The following is a 26158-nucleotide window of genomic DNA, read 5'->3' as shown; positions in this document are numbered from 1 at the left end:
GCATTTCAAGCAGAAGGTGATAAAGATCTGAACTGGCAGCAGAAAGAAAAATAGAGGACAATTGAAATGCTGAATGGACTTAGAATTTTTCTGGCAAGATTTCTTGAAAATACCTGTCGACTGAGACTACTTCTTACATTGCAGGCAATTAGGGGACTAGTAATCCCTGACTGTTCACACATGACAGACTAGGGGATTAAGAAGGTAAGTAAGGAGAAACTTCCCTCCACTGCCTATAAAAACAGGCACCCCCAAATCCTTGGTGACCGTGAATACGTGCAGCCAACAGGCAGTGTGCCACCAAAGTTCACAGCGGGAGTAGTCAAGGGGAACCACAAATAACGGAACATCTCAATGACAGCAGGAATCGAGGGCAAGGAGCCATTCTAGTCACCCGCTGACATCTCACTGTGTTTCCATCACAATCAACAAAGACATAATATATTTTAAGAATGTAAAATAAGTGCATCAGTGCCTCTGCTACGAGAAGAAAGTGAAAGAGTACTGGGGAGGCTACACTCTAGCTTACCTGGGAGGAAAATTTCCCCAGTAGGATGGATGATAATACCCAAAAGGAAAATTAAAAAGGGGGGTAAAGAGACTGGAGAATCCAAGCCAAGGTGATGAAGGTCAAAAGGCGAGAAGGGGACAGAATGTGACAAGGAGAAGGTAGCAACTTGTCATGCTCTTCGTGGAGATGTCACCAAGCATAAAAGCATCTATTACTGTCCCCAGGAAGAAACAATACATTGGGTTGGTAGGCAACATCTTGCTGATAGGAACAGAGGCAACCATATGTCAACCCACCATGAACAACTGGATGATGTGCTGTCTTCCAGGGCATGAATTTGTGATGTGACAGAGAGCCTCCCGAGACTTGTCAAACCTAAGGACTGCTATCCACTACTGGTGACCCATGTGGGAAGAAACAATACTGCCAGAAGGAACCTGAACACAATCTCTAGAGATTACGAACACCTAGACAAGATTTTGAAGGATTGAGAGGCAGGATTGATTTGCCGCTGTGCTGTTTACCGAGAGTAAAGACCTAGAAGATAAAAGAGGGTGTGGGGGGAGGTAGTATGGAAAGTAAAGAGTTGGCTAAGAAGAAGGTATAGAGGATAGCATTTGACTTTCTGCCCAAAGGCTGTAAGATACAGGAATGATGGGATCTGGCCTAGGGACAGAGTACATATAAGAAAAAAAAAAACCCTGTATTTCCTGGAGAACTGTAGACATGATGAACAAAGTTTTCAAAGCAATTTGGAATTACACAAGTAAAATGGCTAAATTGTGCAAACCCTTTGACCCAGGGATTCCACTGGTAGGGCATATATCCCAAGGAAGTCATTGACAAAGAGAAAGGCTCCATATATGCCAAAATATTTAGAGAAGAACTTTTTGTGACATCAAAGAAGTAGAAACAAAAGTAGATGCCCATCAACTAGCTAATGACTAAACACATGTATCACATGAATGTAACGGACTATTACTGTGCTTTATGAAATTACAAATAAAGAGAATGAAAGAAAAAAAAACTTACATGAACTGGTACAAAGTAAACATAACCAAGAAAACAATAAACACAATGACTACAACAGTGTAAATGGAAAAAACATAATCAAAAACATCCAAAAATGAATATTGCAAAATTACAATGTCCCAAAGAAAAGATATAAGAAGATACTGCTTCCATTCCTTTGCAGAGTTTTTTTTTTAGGGGGAGAGGTGCGATGGGTATGAAACATTGTATTTCTCATTAGTTGGGGTTTTTTTTCATATTTATTGGTTTGGTGGATTTTTTTCCTTTCTCTTTGTTTAAAATTTTGTTGTTATTATAATAAGTGATTCTCTGGAAGAGAAAGGGAAAAGATAGAGATAAAAATTAGGTAATGTGAAAATAAAAAATATAAATAAAATTTTATTTGAAAAAAGGTTTTTAGCTAAATGGGGGAGAGAAATTAAAATGCCCTCAATATTACTTCTAAGTCAAATACCATAAAGAATAGCAGGTATAACTCAAAAAGAATATGAAATGTGGTCATGAATTCAGAGGAGACAATTACAGGAAAAAGAGAGAGAAACAATTCATGGACTCAGGTATCTATATTCCAAGTCATCGAGTAAAATAGTAATAGACAAACGGTGCTTATGCTACACAATTCACAGCTGAATTATGACAATGGAAAGGCAAATCTTGAATAAAAAAAGAAACAAATTAGATAGGAAAAGAGACATGGTAGAATTGTACATCAAGATGATATCTAAGTGGATAGAGCACTGGCCCTGGATTCAGGAAGACCTGAGTTCAAATCCAGCCTCAGATACATAACCCTTACTAGCTGTGTGACCCTGGGCAAGTTGCTTAACCCCATTGCCTAGCCAAAAAAAAAAAAAAGATATCTATCTGTTTAGAAATCCATGAATCTGGGGGGTAGGACAGACATGGCAGAGAGCACTGGGATATGATCAATGGAGGAATTATCAAGTGACAAGAAATTACAGGTGGTTCCCTATGTTGCTTTCACAGACAACAGAAGGAAGAAATGGATGATTAATTCCTCAGCCAGATCAGAAAGCTAGAAAGGAGGCAACAAATGATTATGAGGCAGCTGGGTGGTGCAGTGGATAGAGTGCTGGACTTGGAGTCAGAAAACCCAAGTTCAAATCTGACCACAGGTACTTAATAGCTTTGTGACCCTGGGCAAGTCACTAAACTGCTATCTACCTCAGTTTCCTCATCTGTAAAATGGGGGTGATAATAGTACCTACCTTCTAAGGTTGTTGTGAGGATAACATGAGATAATGTAAAGTATTCTGCAAACTTTAAAGTCCTATATAAATGCTAGCCATTACAGTTATCCCTTCCACATCACAACTTTTCCCATTACAGTTCCAATATATCACGGGTCAGCATAAGAAATTAAATGGGAATTTGGGGGGAGTTTTGTGGAAGCCACAGACAACACTGGAAGACTAGTAGATGACACAGAGCCTGTGACCAAATACTTAACCCCAAATTTTACAATAAGGTGCTGTAAACACCCCATAAAAGAAAAAGAAAAAATTCAGATTTCTTCTCTGGTACAAAGGGAGAGCCAAAAAATTTTACATGGATTTTCCATATTGCAGGGGTGCTATGCCCCTAACCCCTAAGATGTGGAAGGGATAATTGTACTCCAGGTGGGGAGAACTGGGGGAAAAGCTAGGTGATGGAATGGATAGGCCTGGCCTGGAGTCAGGAAGACTCATCTTTCTGAGTTCAAATCCTGCCTCAGACACTTACTAGTCATGTGACCCTGCGCAAGTCATTTAACCCTTTTTGCCTCAGTTTCCTCATCTGTAAAATGAGCTGGAGAAGGAAATGGCAAACCACTCCAGAATCTTTGCCAAGAAAACCCCAAATAGGGTCACACAGAGTTGGATATAACCGAAACTACTGAAAAACAATTACTGTGGGGACTTTTGACGATCCATCTGTCTGCTAGAGTGGAGCTCTCAGAGTTGCTACACCCTTGACTGACTGATAGATAATTTCTTTCTCAGTGAGAGAAGAAACAATGAGGGGTACAGCAAACCTGTATCCGATTCTGACCAATGAGAAGGAACTGGTTGCTGTAGTAGAAATGGCAGGAAGCTGAAGAAGTAATGACTGTTATCTTGGTCTTCATTACAGATAAAGAGGAAAATGTTGGGCACACATCATCTGATATATGCCCTGGACTTTAGAAGAGTGGGCTTCAGAGTCCAGGGGCAGAATGCCATGGCCTGAGACTCTAAAAAGGGAAGCTGGCTCAAGAAGAACAAATAACCCTCAAGAACAAATTTCTGGCAATACAGATGAAACTGACTCTACTGAGAAAGCAAAAAGAGGTCATGTCTAAGGAGACTAACATTGAGCTATACAGAGAACTCATTGCTGAACAGGACAGATAAAGGGAGGATGAATACAAAACAGTGCCAGAAAGGCTAACTCCCAGTATCAGCTAAAGTTTGCTATCAACTCTAATGATGCTGAAAAGGGCTTTTTAAGTCATATGGCAAGCAAAAGGAAACTCAGTGGAGGTTTTGTGCCTCCTGCACGTAGTAGATGGGAATGTTATAAAGGATGACAATGAAAAGGCAGGTCTATTCTTAGCATAGTACCTGGAACATAGTAGGCACTTAATAAAAGCTCACCGATTGATTATTCATTGACCAATATTCAACACCCATTTGGCTTCTGAACGTAAGCCCTTTTTCCAAAAGGGATAGTTTCAGTCTTTGTCCTTATATCTCTAGCACATAGTAGGTGCTTAATACATGTTGGTTGATTGATTAATTCTGTTTTATCTACCAGAAGCATAATTGTAATCCTGGGGAGGATAGAACAGAAATAGTTAACAGCAAATTGATTTAAGAAAATGAGGATAAATTAGGAAATGGTAATAAAAGCCTAGATGCCCTCAATAAATTCAAGTCACCTAGACCCAATGAAATACCATACTGAGGCTCTGGAAGAATTTGTAGGTATAATTCTGTTCAGAACTTCTGTTCTAGTTATTTAAATATCTGTGATGAACAAGAATGGTGCTAAAGGACCCAAGATGGTAAAATGTCATCCCAGTTTCCATAAACAGGATGGTCACACATACTTCAAACTATACAATGACAAGCTTGACATCAGTTCCAAGCAAAATTCTATAACAATTTATGAAAGCAAAGTTTGTGAGCCCTTAGGAAAGAACTGATCACTACATATGAATTCATTAAGCCTGGCCTCACTTAGAACAAGTTGGCTCTTACTATTCTCCTCTGCTCTAAAAAGAGGGCAACCAGGATGGTGAGAAAATGTGAAACTGTACCATGCAAGAAACAGCTGAGGGAACTTGAGATGTTTAGCCAGAAGAAAAGGCTTTGGAGAGACAGGATAGCTGGCTGCCAGTATCTGGAAGGTTGCTGTATGCAAGATGAATTAGATTTACTCAACTTGAGCCTACAGGGCAGAACTAGGGCCAATAAGTACAAGTTAGAAAGGCAGATTTCAGATCAACCTACGGAAATAATTTAACAATTAGAGATAGCCAAAAAGCAAAGGGCTTAACTTACAAGGGACTAGAGAATAGGGAGGGGAGAGATAAATAATAAGTTCCCTGATTCTACAGGCCTTCAAATTGGAGGATGGATGAAATAACCAGAATATTGTATTGAAAATTCATGATTTGTGACTAATATGGAAATATGTTTTACATGACTGTACCTGTATAACCTATATCAAATTGCTTACCATCATAGGGAGGGGGGGGAAGTGAGGAAGAGAGGGAAAAATTTGGAACTCAAAATTTTTTTGTAAATGAATGTTTAAAATTGGCCTTACATGTAACTGGGAGAAAATATTCATTAAAGAAAAAAAGAAAATTCATGATTTGGATAAAAATAGACTACTTGATCTCTGAGGTCTTTTTCAACTCTACAATTCTATGATTTTATGGTCTAGAAAAATGTCTTCTATAGGGTTAGGGTCTGGGCCTTGATTTTGAGGTTCCCCTTTGTCAAATGTTAATTGCAGCATGATAGAATCACAGACCTGCTTCTCGAGCGCTAAGTTCTGGTGGTTTTATGCTGTTTAAGGACCATGAGTGTTGTTAGCACCCTCCAAACTATGCAGCCTGGAACAAAGCCTCAGTCACTCTGCCCTACTTACAGCCTTTTCTCCAGCTACCTATGATCTATTTGTAGTTGGATGTCACTTTATATCCAACAAGATGAACAATTATGTAACTCAGTGAATAGAGTGCTAGACCTGGAGTCAGGAAGATCTGAATACAAATCCAGCCTCAGAAACTCACTAGCTGTGTGACCCTGAGCAAGTCACTTAACCTCAGATTAACTCAGGTTCACCCTGTGCAAAAATGGAGATAATAATAGCACCCACCTCCTAGAATTGTTGTGAGAATAAAATAACATTTGTCAAACTCATTGCACACCTTAAAATGATATATAAATGCTAGCTAGCTATAGAGACATTGTAGTGCTTTTAGGAAGCCCTAAACCTAATCAAGATAAACTATTATGGACTCATAAAGCCAGGGAGAAGTCAAAGGGGATGTAAATGGAAATATGTCAGTCGACTAATTAATACACATTTATTAAGCACCAACTCTGTGCCAGGCACTATGCTAGACCCCAGAGATAAAGACAAAAATTAAACCATCTCTACCTTCAAGGAGCTCACATTCTATCAGGGAAGACAATATATATATATATATAAAGAAATTTACATAAAATAAGTCGGTTTTCAATGACCTTACAGTTTCTCTGAATGTATAAAGTAAAAGTTAGACTGGAAATAGCCCAAGAATCTGTTGTCTGTTTAAAAGTTCCTGTAGTGAAATATAAACAGGATATTCTAGGATTTTTTGGATTAAGATAGAGAAAGATGGGTGGAATTATTCTCTGATGCTTGAGTAGTAGCACAGAATAGAACAGAAAGGAAAAGATACATGCACAAGGTATTCCAAAAGAAAAATCAATGTTACTTATATCTGTTTTGATAAGTGTGTAAGAGATGAGAAGTCAAAGATGGCTGAGTTTATTAACCTGGGTTGATTAGAGGAATGGTAGTGCTATTGATAGAATCAGGAAAATTAGGAGAGGAGTGATTTCAAAGGGCAGATGAGTCAATGATTTTTTAAAAACAATATTTCAACACATAACACTTACTAGCTGTGTGACTCTAGGCAAGTCACTTAACCCCATTGCCTTAAAAAAAAAAGTAATAATAAAACAGTATTTTACTTTTCCCCAATTGTATGTCAAGACAATTTTTAGCATTCATTTTTACAAGATTTTGAGTTGCAGATTTTTCTCCCTCCCTCCCCTCTCTTATTCCTAAAATGGTAGGAATTTTATATAGGTTATATATGTGCAATTATGTAAAACATATTTCCATATTAGTCACAGTTGTGAAAGAAAAAACAGATCAAGAGGAAAAAAACCATGAAAAAAAAATAAAGTGAGTGAAAAAAGTATGCTTCGATCTACATTCAGACCATTATCTGGTACAGAGGAAAAGCCAAAAAATTTTTTGCAGATTTTCCAGATCATGCGGGCATCCTGCCTTTATCTGGGTATGGACAGTATTTCCCATCATGGGTCCTTTATACTTGTCTAGGATCTCTGTGTTGAGAAGGGCTGAGTCATTCATAGTTGATCATCATATAATGATGCTGACACTGTGTACAGTGTTTTCCTGGTTCTGGTCATTTCACTTTGCATCAGTTTGTATAAGTCTTTCCAGGTTTTTCTGAAATCTGCCTGCTCATCATTTCTTATTCCACAATAGTATTCCATCATATTCATATAGCATAACTTATATATGAATTGATGGGCATCCCCTCAATTCCCAATTCTTGGCCACCACAAAAAGAGCTGCTATAAATATTTTTGTACATGTGGGTCCTTTTCCCTTTTTCATAATCTCTTTGGGATACAGACCCAGTAGTCATATTGCTGAATTGAAAGGTATACACAGTTTGATGGCTCTTTGGGCATAGTTCCAAATCACTATACAGAATAGCTGGATCAGTTTGCAACTCCACCAACAGTGTATTAGTGTCCAAATTTTCCCACATCTTCTCCAACATTGATCATTTTTCTCTTTTGTCATATTATCCAATCTGATAGGTGTGAGTTGGTATCTCAGAGTTGTTTTAATTTGCATTTCTCTAATCAAAAGTGATTTAGATCACTTCATATGACTACAGATAGCTTTGATTTTTCAGATGAGTTAATGATAATAACAGCTAGTCAGAATTTATGTATCACTTTCAGGTTTTCAATGTACTTTATAAATATTATCTCATTTGATCATTACAACAACACTGGGAGGCAGGTATTATCATTATTCCCATTTTACAAATGAGGAAACTAAAGCAGGCAGCAGTTAAGTGACTTTTCCAGGATCAAACTCATAGGAGTCCGAGTCAGGATTTGAACGTGGGATTTTCTGAATCTGGGTCCAGCACTCTCCCCACTGGGCCATGTAACTGTTTGTCTTGTTGTATGTAAAGTGACATCCAATTAGAACTATATAGCAGGTAATTAGAGATACCTCTGTAAGCAGGGCAAAATGAATGACACTTTGTTCCAGGGTGCAAAGTACAGAGGGTGTTAACAGTTAACCCTTCCACATCATGGGGGTTAGGGGCACAATGCCCGCATGATCTGGAATATCTGCAGAAAAAAAATTTTGGTTGTTCCTCTGTACCAGAGAAGAAATCTGAGTTATTATGGTATTAAAAGATAAAATATGTTGATATCATATAGTGCTATACATACATTTTCTGCATTTCTGAGTCTCTAAACTTTTTCTGTGTTATCTGCTGTACTTCACATGTTGTCTGCAGCTTCTACAAAACTCCCAAAAACTTCCCACTTAACTTCTTATGCTGACCAGTGATATATAGAAACCAAGATGGAGAGAGTCGCTATGTGGAAGGGATAACTATTAACAATCCAGCAGCATAAAATCACCAAAGTTTAACTAGGCAGCAAGAATAATTGGTTAAAACAGGAAGCTGCCAGATGGTAAGCAGGGGTGCCCCAGACAATGGTTGATTCTCTCAATGCAGAGATTCCTGGTTAGAGCTCAGGTTAGAGAAACAGGAACAAAGCTCAGAAAAGGAGGCCAGCGATGATGATTTGGGAATCATCTAGAAAGGGTAACAAATGAAGCTGTAGAAGTTTAAAGATAGACATGACCAGAAGGTAATAGAGTTTCAAGATCCTATAGCATTAGAACAGTATTAGGTGAATGGGAGATTCTCAAGTACTGCTTAATTGAGCCTAAGGAATGCAATAATCAGGTTTAAAAGATAATATTAATCCATGTAACTCATGAATTACAGGTAATACTAGAAGAACAAGTAACCAATTTGTTCTCCCTTAGAAAAGCAAACATAAAGAATAGTAAACAGCATGCTTTGGGACATTCAGATGCTAACAGACCAATTTAATTTTCTTTTATGACAAAGACATTATAGATAAGGGAATAAACCAATAGATTTAATCTATCTGGTATGACGTACTACTGTTAGGTCTCTTACATGTGATATAGTCATCAACTAAAGAGAAAGATACAGGTTAGATTTATAGAACTTCTCAATGAATACACAAAAGGCTAGAAAATCTCCCCCAGAAAGTGGTCATCAGGGGCTCAACATCCACCTGGAGTATATCCTGAGTAGACTCATGAGCTAGGCCCAAAGCCACCAAGAGATATCCTAGTATCTCACGTCTTGGCTGAAGTAATTATGAGCCCCTCTATTAGGTTTGTAGGTCATGCCAGGCTGTGCCAAAAGGCTAATATTTTAAAACAGAAATAGAATTCAAAGTAACCTTGATCTCTTAAAGAAACGGTTTATCAAGAACAAGATGAGCAGGTCATAGTGGTGCATGCCTATAATCCCTGCTACTGAAGAGGCTAAAGCTGATGGATCTCTTAAGCTCAGGAGTTCTGAGAAAAGAAAAGAAGGAAGGAAGGGAGGGAGGGAAGGAGAGAAGGAGGGAGGGAAGGAGGGAAGGAAAAAGGGAGGAAGGGAGGAAGGAAGTGAGAGAGGGAGGGAGGGAGGAACAGGATCAAGTCCTACAAAGATATATGAAGGAAAAAGAAAAAAAAACAGACCATAAAGAAACAAAGAGGAGCCAAACTACTTTGTTCAAAAAGAGGGTGTGGGGCAGCTAGGTGGCGCATAGAGCATCCCCCCTGAAGTCAGGAGGCCCTGAGTTCAAATCCAGCTTCAGACCAAACACTTGACACTTAACTAGCTGTGTGACCCTGGGCAAGTCACTGAACCGCAACTGCCTAAAAATAAAAAAATCCAGTCATCTCAGCTGCTCCAAGAAGCTGTCCATCATACCGACGCTGGGTCTTTATTGTGCTTCTAATGCAACTGGCAATAACCTCCTCGTCATCCTCCACGGCACTGCCACCACCACCCAAAAAAAACCCCAAGAACCCTCCACTTTTTGGATGCGTACTTGTTCTTCAAGGCCCAGCTCAAATGTTATCTCCATTGAGCTTCTCCTGATCCCATCCAATACCTCACCCATCTGCAGGGGGCCTCACAGCAGCTTCCTATTCCCCACTTCCATCTTTCTTCTCTCACTTTCTCCCCAGCTAGCCCTTACTTAATACTTGGTTTGCGCTATCATTCTTTACAGATGATATGATGGTATACTTAGAGAATCCTAGAGAATCAAGTAAAAAATTACTTGAAATAATTAACAACTTTAGCAAAGTTGGAAGATATAAAATAAACCCACAGAGATCATCAGCATTTCTATACTACTAAAAAAGCCCAATAGCAAGAGATAGAAAGAGAAATTCCATTTAAAGTTACTGTAGACATCATAAAATATTCGGGAATCTACCTGCCAAAACAAACTGAGGAACTCTATGAACACAATTATAAAACACTTTTCACACAAATAAAGTCAGATCTAAATAATTGGAAAAAATATCAGTTGCTCATGAGTAGGCTGAGCTAATATAATAAAAATTATAATTTTGCCTAAATTAATTTACCTATTCAGCACCATACCAATCAAACTACCAAAAAATTATTTTATAGTGCTAGAAAAGACAATAATAAAATTCATCTGGAAGAACAAAAGGTCCAGAATATCAAAGGAACTAATGAAAAGAAATGCAAGCGAAGGTGGCCTAGCTGTACCTGATTTTAAATTGTATTATAAAGCAACAATTATCAAAACTACTTGGTACTGGCTAAGAAATAGAGTGGTGGACCAGTGGAATAGGTTAGGTATGCAAGACACAACAGTTAATGACTATAGTAATCTACTATTTGATAAATCCAAAGATTCTAGCTTTTGGGATAAGAAATCACTATTTAACAAAAACTGCCGGGAAAACTGGAGAATAGTATGGCAGAAACTGGGCAGAGGCCAACATCTTATACCCTATACCAAGATAAAGTCAAAATGGGTACATGATTTAGATATAAAGACTGATACCATAAGCAAACTAGGAGAGCAAGGAAAGTTTACCTATAAGATCTATGGAGAAGGGAAGAATTTATGAACAAACCAGAGATAGAGAACATCATGAAATACAAAATGGATAATTTTGACTACATTAAATTGAAAAGTTTTTGCACAAAGAAAGCCAATGCAACCAAGATTAGGAGGAAAGCAGAAAACTGGGAAAGAATTTTTACAACCAGTGTCTCTGATAAAGGCCTCATTTCTAAAATAGAGAGAGAAGTAAGTCAAATTTATAAGAATACAAGCCATTTCCCAATTGATAAATGGTCAAAGGATATGAACAGGCAGTTTTCAGATAAAGATATTTAAGCTATCTATAGTCATTAGAGAAATGCAAACCAAAACAACCACATCACACCTATCAGATTGGCCAACATGACAAAACAGGAAAATGACAAATGTTGGAGAAGATGTGGGAAAATTGGAACACTAATGCATTGTTAGTGGAGTTGTGAACTGATCCAACCTTTCTGGAGAGCAATTTGGAATTATGTCCAAAGGACTATAAAATTGTGCATACTCTTTGCACTTCTAAGTCTGTATCCCAAAGAGATTATACAAATGGGAAAAGGACCCACATGTACAAAAATATTTATAGCAGCCCTTTCTGTGGTGGCAAAGAATTGGAAATTGAGGGGATGGCTATCAATTGGGGAATGGTTGAACAAGTTGTGGTATATGAATATAATGGAATACTATTGTGCTATAAGAAATGATGAGCAGGCAGACTTCAGAAAACCCTGGAAAGACTTATATGAACTGATGCTGGGTGAAATGAGCAGAACGAGGAGAACACTGTGCATAGTAACAGCCACATTGTATGATGACTGACTTGGATAGACTTGGCTTTTCTCAGCAATGCAAGGATCTAAGACATCTCCAAAAGACTCACAGTGGAAAATATCATCCACACCCAGAGAAAGAACTATGGAGTCTGAATGCAGATAGAACCATACTATTTGCTCTCCTTTTCCTTTGTTGTTTTATATCATTGCTTCATTCTCATGGTTTCACCCATTAGTTCTAATTCTTCTTTACATCATGACTAATGGGAAATATGCTTAATATGAATGTATCAATAGAACCTATATCAGATTGCATGCCATCTTGAGGAGGGGAGAGGGGAGGGGAGAAAATTTTAAACTCAAGTGAATGTTGAAAACTAAACATAAACCAATCACTTATTTTTAAAAATACTTGGTTTGCATATAGAAAATAATAATAATAATAATAGTGCTGAAGTAATTTATAGGAACTGCTTACCATTTATGTCATTATCTTATGGCAAAATTTAAAAAATAAATTTAATCTGATTACAATCTTAAAATCTGTTCATATGTGCTTTGTCTTAAAAGTTTGTTGCTCAGACAACATAGTCATTCAGTTAACAGATTTTTTTTTAAATGAGTGAGATTGTTGGTGAGGGGTTTGGAAGGTTGAAAAGGAATAGTTGAAGGAACCAGGTACATTTTAACCCAAAAAGGAGATATCTAAGAGCCTTCTCATTCCTTAATGTTAGTTGTCTTCACATTTTTGAAAGATTGACATTCATGCAGAAGGATCAGACAAGGTCTGGATTCTAAAAGCCAAATGTAAGATCATAGGTAGAAATTATTAAGAGGTAAGATTTTAACGCAGCATAAATAAAGAACTTTCTGCTCTCTTTACCTTCTCTCAGGGTGGCGGACAAAAAAAGCCCCAAAGGAACCAAAAGAAAAGGTCAGAAAGAAAAAAAAAAGAGAGAGAGAAGAACAAAAAGGAAGATGTGACTGAAAAGGTGGTGAAAAAGCCTCGAAAGCATTGCAGTCGGAACCCAGTCCTGGCCAGAGAGATCGGTAGATACTCGAGGTCTGCAACGTATTCCCGGTGAGCCATGTACACGCGGAAATACGAAGCACTAAAAACCGGGATTGAAAGGAAAGTGGGAAAGAAGGTGCCTGCTACTGTCTCAAAGCCAGTTGGTGGTGATAAGAATGGAGGAACTCGTGTGGCAAAGATTCTCAAGATACCAAGGTATTACCCTACTGAGGATGTGCTCAAAAAGTAATGGCAAAAAGCCCTTCCGGGAGCACGTGAAGGAGACTTCGAGCAAGCATCACGTCAGGCAGGGTTCTGAGCATGCCCACTGGCAAGCGAGTGGTCTTCCTGAAGCAGTTGGCTAGTGGCTTCCTACTGTGACCGGACCTCTGACCATCAATCGTGTTTGTCATTGCCACCTCTGCCAAGCTTAACCTTTCGGGTGTAAAAATTCCAAATCATCTTACTGATGCTTACTTCAAGAAGAAGAGGATCCGTAAACCTAGACACCAGGAAGCAGAGACTTTTGACACTAAAAAAGAGAAGTGTGTGAGATGAAGGAGCGGCGCAAGGCTGATAAGAGAACAGTGGACTTTCAGATCCTGCCCCAAATCAAGAAAATTCCTCAGCTCTGGGGCTACCTGCGTTCTGTATTCTCTCTCCCCAACGGAGTTTATCCTCACAAATTGGTGTTTTAAATGCCTTGTACAGAACTCTTATTAAAATATTTGGGGAGAGAGAGAGAGAGAGAGAGAGAGAGAGAGAGAGAGAGAGAGAGAGAGAGAGAGAGAGAGAGAGAGAGAGAGAGAATTTTCTTAAAATTGGAGCTCTCCAAAACCACAGACGACTTTCTCATTGGGTAGTGAGCACGCTATAGCGGGATCTGTTTCAGCAGAAGGTAGAAGGTAGAAGATCATAAGTGTGCATTTATATAGTACTTGATGTTTACAAAGCCTTTTCCATATAATCTCATTTGATCCCTATGACACTACAAGGTAGGGAATATAAGTATTACTCTCCTTCAGGGAGGCTGTAATTGGTCTAAGGTCGAAAATCTAATAAGTGACAAAGCTGAGAATCAAATTCAGGTCTTACATTCATCTCCAATCCCTCTCCAACTCAGCCTCTACAAAGCTAGCAAAATAATCTTCCTAGAGCAGGGGTTTAGCCAAGTAACTCGCCTGTTAGAAAGCCTGCAGTAGCTTCCTGTTGGCTCTAAGATAAACTACAAACTCCACAACTTGGCATTTTAAACCCTCGCCAATTGGCCTGAAGCCTATCTCTCCAGACTTTTGATAAACTGATCTTCCTCTCCTATCTTGGAATTCTATCCTCCTTCCCCTTCTCCACTCCCCTCCCATCACTTTAACACAATGACCCCTATGCCTGGAATGCTCTTCCTCCTCCTCGACCCTGCCTCTTAAAATCCTTAGTTTCCTTCAAGTCTTTCCTGATCCCTGGAGTTATTAGGACTCTCTTCAAATGATCTTGCATTTGCCTATCTTTTTACCCGCTGTATCTCCCAATCAAATATGAATCTTTCTAGGAAAGAAACTTTTTCATTTATACTTTTGTGTCCTCTGCAAGTTGAATTGAATTCATAGTGCAGGGTTATATTCAAGAAGAAGAAAGCACTCCTTTGACTGGAGTGTAAGTAGGTAAGTAAGGTGAGAAAAGGCTAAGATAAGATCTGATGCTCTCAAGTTAGAATAGGGTTTAAATTGCATTAAGAGAAAGTTTAGTTAGGGTTTCTCACCAGGGTCATAGAGTAGTAAAATTAAATTCAGAGAAGGGCTTTAGATACCATCTAATGCCTTTATTTTACAGATGAGGAAATTGAGGCCCCAAAAGGGAAATGAAATGTCAAAGGTCTCACTAGTTGTATGCAGCAGAGTCAGATTTGCACTAAGGTCACTTGACTTCAAATCCAATGTACTTTTCACTGCATCATAGCTCACATTTATGAGAACTCATTATCTTTCCCCCTAAGCTCACTCCTCCTGACTTCCCTATTTCTGTGGAAATGTGCCAGGCATGGTGCTAAGTGCTTTACAATTAATTATGTTATTTGATCCTCACAACAACCCAGTGAGGGAAATGCTATTATTATCCCCATTTTACAGATGAGTGTAGGCAGTGAGGAAACTGAGGCAAAACAGAGATTAAATAACTTGCCCAAGGTCAAAAAACTAGTAAGAGTCTGAGGATGGATTTAAACTCAGGTCTTCCTTACTCCAGGCCTTTTAGCTCTGTGACACCTGGCTGACCCCTATTAGTGCTCCTTTCTAAATATCATATGTGATATATTTTGTATATATCATATATATGTATATGTTCACATATATACATATATACATACATATATACATATATACATACATATATATATACACATATATATGAAATGTTTGTTCTTCCCCCCCCCCAGTAAAATATAAGCGCCTTGAGGGCAAGGGCTAGATCTCACTTTTATATCTGTGTCCCCAGTGCCTAGCACAGTGCCTAGATACTTAATAAGTGCTTGTTAATTGATTGATTGATTTTGACTTTCCTCAACAACCCTGTGAATCACCAATGCAATTACTATTTTCATCATTTTAAAGATGGGAACACTAAGTCTCCAAGAAAACAAGAGATTTGCTCCATCACACAGCCATTGTCAAGTTGAGAAATGACACTCAGTCAACGTTGTTTCCACCATCCCATGCTGCCTCTCAAGAACAGCAATTAAACCGTGCTCCAGCCTTGCAAAAGACATTGTAGAATGTCTGTCCCTAGGGGTCTTTAAAAACAAAATCAACAAACATCTGCTTTGGAGGAGGTGTAGACTTGCCAGCCACAAGAGGCGATATAGGATGACCTCTTGAAGTTTCTTCCAGCTCTGTAATTTCATAGCAAGAAGAATAACAAGATGAATGGAAGACAGTTAAAAGAGCCTCTCTTCCTTTTCCACTAACAGATAGAAATGTAGCCAGTGAGAACTAATTCCACAAACCCCCTTTTATATTGAAAACTCAATAAAAGAAGTTACCTTGGAAATGTGATAATGGGTTATGTCTGCAAAAAGTCTAGGTCTTAATAGAAACATGCAACTGTTATTTTAACTGCTAGATGACATTTGAAGAAATATATATATATATGTATATGTATATATATATGTATGTATATTTGAACTGATGGAAGACATTTGAAGAAATGTGTGTGTGTGTGTCTGTGTGTGTATCAAAGTGGCCAAGAATAACACTTTCCCTTAAAAAATGGTCAAGTAAGGATGGAAATACTATCATCATTTTGTACTAAAGCTTTTTCCCATTCAGAATTCCTGGATATCATTTTTTCAGTTCCCAAGTAGACTGCAGGTGGTTTTGCTGTTCCTTGGGGGGAAAGGGAGGGAACCGGATGGGATGGAAGGTTTTGTGTAAAACAGATGACATCTCCTCCTTGGTACCTGAAAATTGGAGTTTTCTTTTACTAGCAACAGAGTTGCTGAATATCCAAATGTAGATGACAATTGTGTCAATCTTATAAGGGGTGAAATTTCAACCTGTTAGACTGATAATCATAAAAAGTCACCTGTCTCTAAGAAAATTTTATAGTGTGACTGAAGGAAAAAAACAAACAAACCAAAAACAACCTCCCAAGGAATTGATTGTGTAAAATTGCATGTTTCCTATTACTAGAGAAGTTGTTCTCAGATCATCGACCTTGAATGACCAGTTCCCGTTCTCAGTGAAGGCAGATTGTAGAACGGTGGAGGAACGATCCATATGGTTTCCTGCTCATTATCACTTCAGCCAAGTCATCCAGCCAAAGCACTCAGAGAAGGAGGCTTCAGGAGGTTGCAGAAAAGTCTGCTTGCTCACAACTCTCATGCCCGGATTCTCCCTTTATTTATTGCATATTCTTCTCTCTTTAGTTAGGACTCCGTGGGATGGGCCTCTACTCATTCCTACTAGCCACAAATGCATTTGGTTCTTTTTTATTTTAAGATCTGAGTTCTTTTCCTGTACTACTGTCTTGAATCCTTATACAAACAAAAGCCACTGTAGGAAACATACCACAGCCCTGGGGCAAGAGTGACAAGGAAATTCATTCCAGCAACTTCCTCTGTTTACTTACCCAATAATCAGGGTTTTTTTAAAGCCTGAACACACATACATAGTCCAAGCACTCAGCTTCTCTTCTAACCTACTATGATATAGTTTTCTTGGCTGGGAGTTCCCTGCCAGGAATGAAGTTACAAGTCTGGACCAACACTAGCTGTTCTTTCATTTAGAACAGTCCCTTCACGTGAATTATAGTTTCTACTCCCAGGTCCTGCTTGCCCCATCACTTAGGCTTACACTACAGTTATCCCTTCCATATCGCAACCTTCCCCCTCGTGGTTTTGATACAATGCAGTTTCGATATATCATGGCTTGGCATAAGAAATTAAATGAGAATTTTGGAGGGAGTTTTGCAGAAGCTGCAGACCACACATGAAGGCCAGCAGACGACACAGACAAAGTTTAGAAATTCAGAAATGCATATGATATGTGTGTAGTGTTGAGGGGCGGCTAGGTGGTACAGTGGATAGAGCACCGGCCCTAGAGTTAGAAAGACCTGAGTTCAAATCTAGCCTCAGACATTTACTAGTTAGCTTCGTGACCCTGGGTAGGTCACTTAACCCCTATTGCCTGAAAAAAAAAAAAGATATATGTACAGTATTGTATGATACCAATATATTTCATCTTTTAATACCAGAATAATTCAAACTTCTTCTGTGTTACAAAGGGAAAGCCAAAAAATTTTACCCAGATTTTCCAGATCACCAGGGCACTGCACTCCTAACCCCTGCAATGTGGAAAGATTATTATAACTCCATAGTCTTCATCCTGGAAGACTATTGTGATTGGAGAACTAGAAGACACTTTCCAAGAAATACTGAAAGGCCTGATAGCTGTTAAATGAATCTGATGGGTCTGAAAGAGATGCCCATTGATTCACTCATCCTGGAACCTGTGGACCAACACCAAGCCTCTTATTTCCAGTGTTTTCTTGCTACTGATTCAACATGCAGTGATTAAGCCTCTATTATGTTCAATGAGTCTTGTCCTCTCCAGAGAACACAGGACCTGTGATTTTACTGGTATAGATATATTTAATCCAAGCCTTCTGACTCCAAGGCTAGCCTTTGTCTAGTACTTCATTCATCTTCATACTAGGCCCTTACTAAAAGATTTTAAACTGTCTTCATAGTTTCAAATTTTCCAATAGAAGTCCTAAGGCAAGAAGGTCAAAGGCAATGCAAGATTTCTAGAATAGATTATTGGCATTTGCCAATTAATAACAGAGGCTATAATCTCCCAAAAAGGGTTGAGTGCCTTCAGAAAACATTTATATACATACAACCATATATATGTATGTATGTATGTATGTATAAATATACATACATGTGTATATACATATATGTATGTATATAAATATATGTATGAATATATAATACACATACGTGTGTGTGCTTACAAATTATTGTAACTTTCTTAGGCCAGTCCTTAAAAGTCCATTTAATGCTACTTAATCAGCAATCTGATAACTTATTGTCTACTGTTAAAATGTTAATATCTTGGGGCAGCTAGGTGGCCCAGTGGATAGAGCTCCAGCATTGGAGTCAGGAGGACTTGAGTTCAAATCTGACCTCAGACACATAACACTTACTAGCTATGTGACTCTGGGCAAGTCACTTAACCCGAATTGCTTCCAAAAAAAAAATCATGTCTTTAAAATGCATAGATTCAAAGCAAGCATAAATGTAAAGAACAAAGTATACCAGTGCTTATTGTTGTAATAACATTAAAATAGCACTCTGGTTGCATCACGTATCTTGCCATTATAACATATTTGTGAACTCTGAAAGGTTTTTTTGTATCTTACTCTATTGGTGACTAGCATTTTGTTGGGTGTCAGCCATTACATCTTGAAGTTTGGGTGTTTACTGTTTTTGATGTGTGAACATCTGGGGATTAGTTATAAAATATTGGCAATTAAATGTAGTATGGTAAATGTGTTAACTTTGGGGGGCATTTTTTTGGTTTTGGTTAATTTAATTGCATATTTTCAGAAATTAAAATAAATTTTGATTCAGTGTTGGGGGGGAGGAAGCCTATTTAACCCACTTTCTTACTGCATTGATAATTTTATTCTTCCTTTTATCTTTTTCCAAGAGAAAAAACGTATTTTAATTCCTCTCCAGAGCAGAGTCTCTGGAACAGGGGTGGGGAACCTGCATCTAGAATTTTCAACCCCCCAAAGTAGAAGTAGAAGCTTCCACTTAGAGAGCTGGATATTCCTGAGTACCTTTCACTTGTCAGCTCCCTAAATTTGTGTAAGTCAGAGCCAAACTAAGCCATACAGCAAATGCCGGTGGTGATTGCCCCAGGCCCTACTCTTTGAAGAGCCATGCAAATGCTGTCTAGCTGTGTGACCCTGGACAAGTCACTTAACCCTGTTTGTCTCAGTTTCCTCATATGTAAAATGAGCTGGAGAAGAAATGGCAAACCATTCCAGTATCTTTGCCAAGAAAACTCCAAATGGGGTCACGAAGAGTTGGACACGACTGAAAATGACTGAAGAACAAGCCCTGTTGTGACAGCAGTGACAGAGAGGACAGGGCAACTGGGAGGAAGCTTTGGCAGCATGGTTATAATCAGCCCATAAAACCACACACACACACCACCAAAGCAAAGTAGGTGGGAATGCTTTCCCCCTTCCATTCCATAGCAATCCCTCTTGCTGACAATGCTGATTTTTCTCCCTTCCTAGCTGTTCTTTATTTTTATTTTTACCAGATTTCATTCATGTGCAAATGTACGGAGGGAGCTGGTGATTTAAGGTGATTTCTCTTTGAGGCCTGGCATTTCCAGATAAAGAATTTTCCCCTTAAAAAAAAGGTAAAGGAAAAACAATATTCTTATTGTAGTATACTTTAGGTCTAGGACTACATCAACATACAAGATAAGACTGATCAGGCACAAAGGCTCTGCAGAGATTTGCTGGTGAGAGCTTCCTAAGAGAAGGTACCTGCTAAATCAATCACTCTCCGAGTGCTCTGAATTGTGAAACAAAAGACATTGGTTTCCCCTGGGCCCCTTCTGGCCCATCAGTATACACATGCTGATTCTGATCCAAAGCTTTAGCTAAGTCTTCACCCTTAGGATTCCAAGCCCCCCTTCACCTCCCCCCCCAAAAAAGGCCATTAGAGATGACCTACCCCACAGCTGCTCCAAATTCCTAGCCTAATCTTTAGTGGGAATGGAAATGTGAGTTCTTCTAAATCACCTATCAGATTGTAACCTAATTTAAAAAGAGGAGAGTTTTGTGTGCAGCATACTGTAGGTGGTATGTTCACCTGCTTTTTCCATTGGCGGTAGAAACTTCTTTGTAGTTTTGAAATCTGAGAAGCAAGCTGCTTTTGATTTACAAGGATGAATCTTTCCCTTCGCTTTAGAGCCCTCCTGATGCAAGTTGACAGGGTAAATTCTCCCTGTGCAGCTTTGAGAGAATGGACGCTCCATTTCATCAGGAATCCAGAATCCTTCCTCTGTAAAACAGTAGGGGGGCTTCCTCGCTCATGCAGAGGCCTGGAGCGTTTACTAAAACAGATGTCTAAGTTAAAAAAAAGCTTTCACACCTGCCAAACCACCAGTCAGGAGCTTCCTTCCTCCTTTCTTTCAGTCTCAGAGTAACCCGAGCATTTGAGAGATGGGTAGTGTACTCTATGGTTTTCACTTTTCCCTGAAGACATGCTATCTAATCTCTTCAAAGTGGAAAATCAGACGGGCAGGTTTTCAAAGACAGAAGAGGTGAGCTGTGAAGCAAAGTCTGAGCAGCTCAGAAGGTTTCCCTCCTTGACACAAACAGCTTAGAGATAGAAGGTCAGTTGCATACGGTTGAAAAGCCCAGCAATTAATAACAGTAACTAGCATTTATATAGGACTTTGAGGTTTGCAAAAATGCTTTATGTACATATATTATCTCAATTGATCCTGGGAGGTAGGCACTATTATAATCCCCATTTTACAGATGAGGAAACTGAGGCAAACATGTGACTTACACAGGATCACATGCAGCTAATAAGTTTCTGAGACATGATTTAAATGAGGCCTTCCAGATCCTAAGTCCAATGTTGAATCCACTGTGCCAAGTAGCAACTTAGAAACCTATGATAATTTTTACAATCAAAAAACCCTCTATTCCAGTGGGCAATAGGGCACAGTGGGTTCAGAGCCAGCCTCGGTCTCAGAAAAACCCCATATCTGATATATCCTGTCTATATGACAATTTGTTTAATCTTGCAGAGTCCATAACATAATAATGATGATGATAATAATAATGATATTTATATGGTGCTTACTATGTGCCAGGAACTGTTCTAAGCACTTTACAATTATTATTTCATTTGATCCTCACAACAACCCTGGGAGGTAGGTACTATTACCATCCCCATTTTACAGAAGAGGAAGCTGAGATAAACAGAGGTTAAGGGTCACACAGATAGTAAATGTCTGAAGCCAGATTTGAAGTTAAGTATTCCTGAATCCAGGCCTACCCCTCTGTGGTAGTAGAAGGCTTTCCCTCACCGGGAGTTTCCTACATCAGTGAAATCATTGGTCCAGTTTAGAGGGAAAAAAAAAGTCTAGCTCTATCTACCTATATTTGGTAGGGAGGTCAGACCTATGATTTTATTAGTGTAGTAGATGATCCAGGGGAAGGAACTCCCTCTACCAATGCTGGGGAAGTGGGGGTGGCAGAGAGGGGAGAGGCAGGGGAGGGTTAAGATGACCTGGGTTCAAGTTTTTCCAGAGACAGACTGACTGTGAGATTATGAGCACACAGGTTATTTAAATTCTCAATGTACCTAGATCACTCTCTAAGATAATAAATTGCTGAATAGTTATTATTATGCTTTATGGATATAGATATAGATATAGATATAGATACTATTAGCATATATGCATAAATAAATTATATATAATCTGGAAATATTAATTACTTTTCAATTTAGTGCAGTTAGTATACACATTTCTTTTCATATAATTTGTTTTATATATATTTATGTATATATATACATATATACATACACACATGCACATATATATATATGTTAACATAATTAAAAATAAGATAGTTTCAAAAACTCCTCTACCAAAATAAAGTCCTCTAGCTAAGGAAATAAAAGAACAATACTTCTGTGGGAAGGGATTAAGATCTGTTTGATGGATGCATGGAAGGGATAAATGGAAGGAGGGGTGTGAGAAGGTAATCACTACAAAATAGAGCTGCCAAATGATTCAAAAGAAGAAAGAAGTGTCAACATCGATTGGGCATAAGGTCTTGCTAGGACAAGGCAATAACTGTGCCAGCTCCTCTGTCCAGATTTAATCTGTGTTTTAAGAAGCCCTTGTAGCATATCTTTGTTTCTTAGTAATTCTCTGAAGTGTTTCCAGACCAACCTCTTATTCCAAAAACGCATGAAGGTTCAGTGTAATAACTTACCCAGAGCCTGTCATTAGCTGAGCTCAAAGCACTTTACCAACACGGCCTCATTAAGAGTCTCATCACCACACCCCAGTGTAGGAGGAGGACAAGAATATATTATTCCCATTTTGCAGACCAAAAAAAAGAGGCTTTAATGCAAGTTAGTAATGGAAATTGGACCTAAAAACAGCTTTTCTGATTCCAATCCATGTTCTGGCCAGACACAACTTAATCTCAAGTATAATATACATTTAGTGAACATCCACACTTAACTCCCTACCATTTCTTACAAGCCTGTGTTTGAAGAAGAGATTTTTAAACAGCTGTAATATACATCACCCAACACAGTTATTTACAGATGTTAAAATACTACCCATTACCATATTTGCCTAAACTTGTGTAATTCCATAACCACACTTCCATGCAGACACTCACAATCTCTGTTTCAATCAGATAGACCTCTGCTGGTTCTGTGGCAAAAAAAAAAAAAACAACTCTAGAACTAAAATCAGGAGCGCCAAGTTTCAACTGAAGTCTCTCACTTAACCTCTTTATACCTCAGTTTCCTTCTCTGTAAAATGCGATAATACTTAAACTTAGTACCTTATAGGTTTGTTATGAGGAAAGTGTTTGGATTACATGGACAGTCTTTTCTAACTCTGAAACTGTGTGATTCTATGAAACCTAAAAGCAACATGTAAATGAGACATTGTTATAATTAATCAATCAACACTTATTAAGAACTTATTATGTACTGGGAACAAATACAAAAGTGAGACAATTCCTGTCCTCAAAGAGCTTACATTCTATTAGGAGGATACAAAATGTTCGTAGCTTATGTGAATATACAGGATATATACAAAATAAATAACGATGGGGGAGAACTGAGACACTACCTGAGCCCTGAAGGGAATCATATTTCCAACCATGCTTTTATCTGCATAGATGGATGTTCTCTACCCAGGTCTGGTAACCAGCTTGTCCCTCCTGTTGTGTACACAATATATATTGGTTTGATGTATTATTTCTAACATATCATTTAATACATTTGTTATAAAGAGACGCCAACAAAGATGGCAGCGGGAAAGCAGTGACTTGCTTGAGCTCTCCCCCAAACCCCTCCAAATACCAGTAAAAAAATGGCTCTAAACAAATTCTAAAGCAGCAGAACCCACAAAAAGACAGAGTAAAACAAATTTCCAGCCCAAGACAGTCTGGATGGTTGATCAGAAAGGCTTATCACGCCAGGCGGGAAGAGGAGATCAGTTTGCTCAGGACGAAGCAAACTTGGAGCAGGCCTCAGAGGACTGAATCGTGGGCAGCTGTGGCAGTTTCTAGACTCCTCAATCCACGAACGCCAAAGACAACTTAGAAGGTCAGTGGGAAAAGTCTGTTTTTGCAGTGAAAGAAGAGCTAGGTCAGAGCCAGTTCCAGAGCGCAGAGCGTGGGCACCAGCACGGTGGCTGTGTCCCGAGCTTCCAGCCCACTGACTGAGGGGGAATCAAGTGGCTAATCAGAGGGGGACTGCAGGGATCTCTTTGCTGGTGCTGAGGCAGGAATCTCTTGCTTTGCCTGTGCTTGGATCTGGGTCATAGTTCTGGGTGGCGGTCCTGGGGTGAGGAGGAGCGCTGGCATGGTGGAGCTTGTACTGGCTGGGGAGAGGAAACCCTCCTTACAGTTCCAAGAGAGAAAAGACTGCTTGTGGCCAGTCACTCAAAGACCAGAGCTCAGGCCAGGAAAAGGGTAAATACCTCCACCCTTATCATACCACCTTGGAAGAACTGAAAATTTACAGGTCCCTAGAAGTATCTCTGAAAACAGCTGTACAAACCCCCAAAGCTTGGGAAAGTACATTCTCCACATTGGAAGCAGACTTTTACCTTAACAAAGAGTTTACAACTCAAGTAATTGGCTGGGATCATGAGCAAACCTCACAAAAAGAGTCAGACTATATTATCTTACTTTGGTGACAAAGAAGATCAAAACATACAACCAGAAGAAGACAACAAAGTCAAAGCTCCTACATCCAAAGCTTCCAAGAAAAATATGAATCAGTCCCAGCCTTGGAAGAGCTCAAAAAGGATTTTGAAAAGCAAGTAAGAGAAGTAGAGGAAAAACTGGGAAGAGAAATGAGAGTGATGCAAGAAAATCATGAAAAACAAGTCAACAGCTTGCTAAAGGAGACCCAAAAAAATACTGAAGAAAATAACACCTTAAAAAATAGCCTAACCCAAATGGCAAAAGAGGTCCAAAAAGCCAATGAGGAGAAGAATGCCCTAAAAAGCAAAATTGGCCAAATGGAAAAGGAAGTCCAAAAGATTACTGAAGAAAATACTTCCTTAAAAATTAGAATAGAGCAATTGGAAGATAGTGACTTTATGAGAAATCAAGACACAGTAGAACAAATCCAAAAGAATGAAAAATTAGAAAACAATGTGAAATATCTCATTGGAAAAACAACTGACCTGGAAAATAGATCCAGGAGAGAGAATTTAAAATTATTGGACTATCTGAAAGCCATGATCAAAAAAAGAGCCTAGACATCATCTTTCAAGAAATTATCAAGGAAAACTGCCCTGATATTTTAGAACCAGAGGGCAAAATAGAAATTGAAAGAATCCACCGATCTCTCCCTGAAAGAGATCCCCAAAGGAAAACTCCTAGGAATATTGTAGCCAAATTCCAGAGTTCCCAGGTCAAGGAGAAAATATTGCAAGCAGCCAGAAAGAAACAATTCAAGTATGGTGGAAACACAATCAGGATAACACAAGATTTAGCAGCTTCTACATTAAGGGACCAGAGGGCATGGAATATAATATTCCAGAGGGCAAAGGAGATAGGATTACAACCAAGAATCACCTACCCAGCAAAACTGAGTATAATCCTTCAGGGGAAAAAATGGTCATTCAGTGAAATAGAGGACTTTCAAGCATTCTTGATGAAAAGACCAGAGCTGAATAGAAAATTTGACTTTCAAATACAAGACTCAAGTGGAACATGAAGAGGTAAACAGGAAAGAGAAATCATAAGAGACTTATTAAGATTGAACTGTTTACATTCCTGCATGGAAAGATGATATTTATAACTCATGTATAACCTTTGTCAGTATTAGGGTAGTAGGGGAAAAATTAGATAGATAGATAGATAGATAGATAGATAGATAGATAGATAGATAGAGGGCACAGGGTGAGTTGAAGATGAAAGGGTGATATCTGGAGAATAAAATTAAGGGGTGAGAGGATTATACTAGGAGAAGGAGAAAGGGAGAGGTAGAATGGAGTGCATTATCTTGCACAAAACAGACAAGAAAAGGTTCTTACAATGGAGGGGAAACAGGGGAAGGTGAGAGGAAATGAGGGAATCTTATTCTCATAGGATTTGGCTTAAGGACGGAATAACATACACACTCAATTGGGTATGGAAATCTATCTTATCCTACAGGAAAATAGAGGAGGAAGGGGACAAGAGAGCAGGGGGATGATAGAGAGAAGAGCAGATTGGGAAAGGGGTAATCAGAAGGAAGAACTTCTGAGGAGGGACAGGGTCAAAAGAGAGAATAGAATAAATAGGAGGGCAGGATAGGATTAAGGGAAATAGAGTTAGTTTTTCACAACACGTCTACTATGGAAGTGTTTTGCATAACTGCACTGTATGTCTTGCTTGCCCTTTCAGTGAGGGTGGGTGTGGTGGGAGGAAGGGAGAAAATTTGGAACCCAAAGTTTTAAAAACACAAGTTTAAAAAAAAATGTTTCCACATGCAACTGGGAAATAAGAAATACAGGAAATGAGGTACAGAAAT

At 38.8% G+C, this 26158-nt stretch overlaps 1 long non-coding RNA gene and 1 pseudogene across 5 annotated transcripts in view; one reads left to right on the top strand and one right to left on the bottom strand.

Annotated features, from left to right (window-relative positions):
* Positions 1–26158, bottom strand: part of LOC110215540 (uncharacterized) — a 156761-nt gene that overhangs the window by 38304 nt on the left and 92299 nt on the right. The window lies entirely within an intron of this gene.
* LOC110215590 (large ribosomal subunit protein eL6 pseudogene) lies at positions 4557–13549 on the top strand (annotated as a pseudogene).

Source organism: Phascolarctos cinereus, unplaced genomic scaffold, assembly GCF_003287225.1.
Source record: "Phascolarctos cinereus isolate Bilbo 61053 unplaced genomic scaffold, phaCin_HiC Scaffold_726;HRSCAF=1367, whole genome shotgun sequence".
NCBI classification, from domain to species: domain Eukaryota; kingdom Metazoa; phylum Chordata; class Mammalia; order Diprotodontia; family Phascolarctidae; genus Phascolarctos; species Phascolarctos cinereus.
This window is presented reverse-complemented; position numbering and strand designations above follow the sequence as displayed.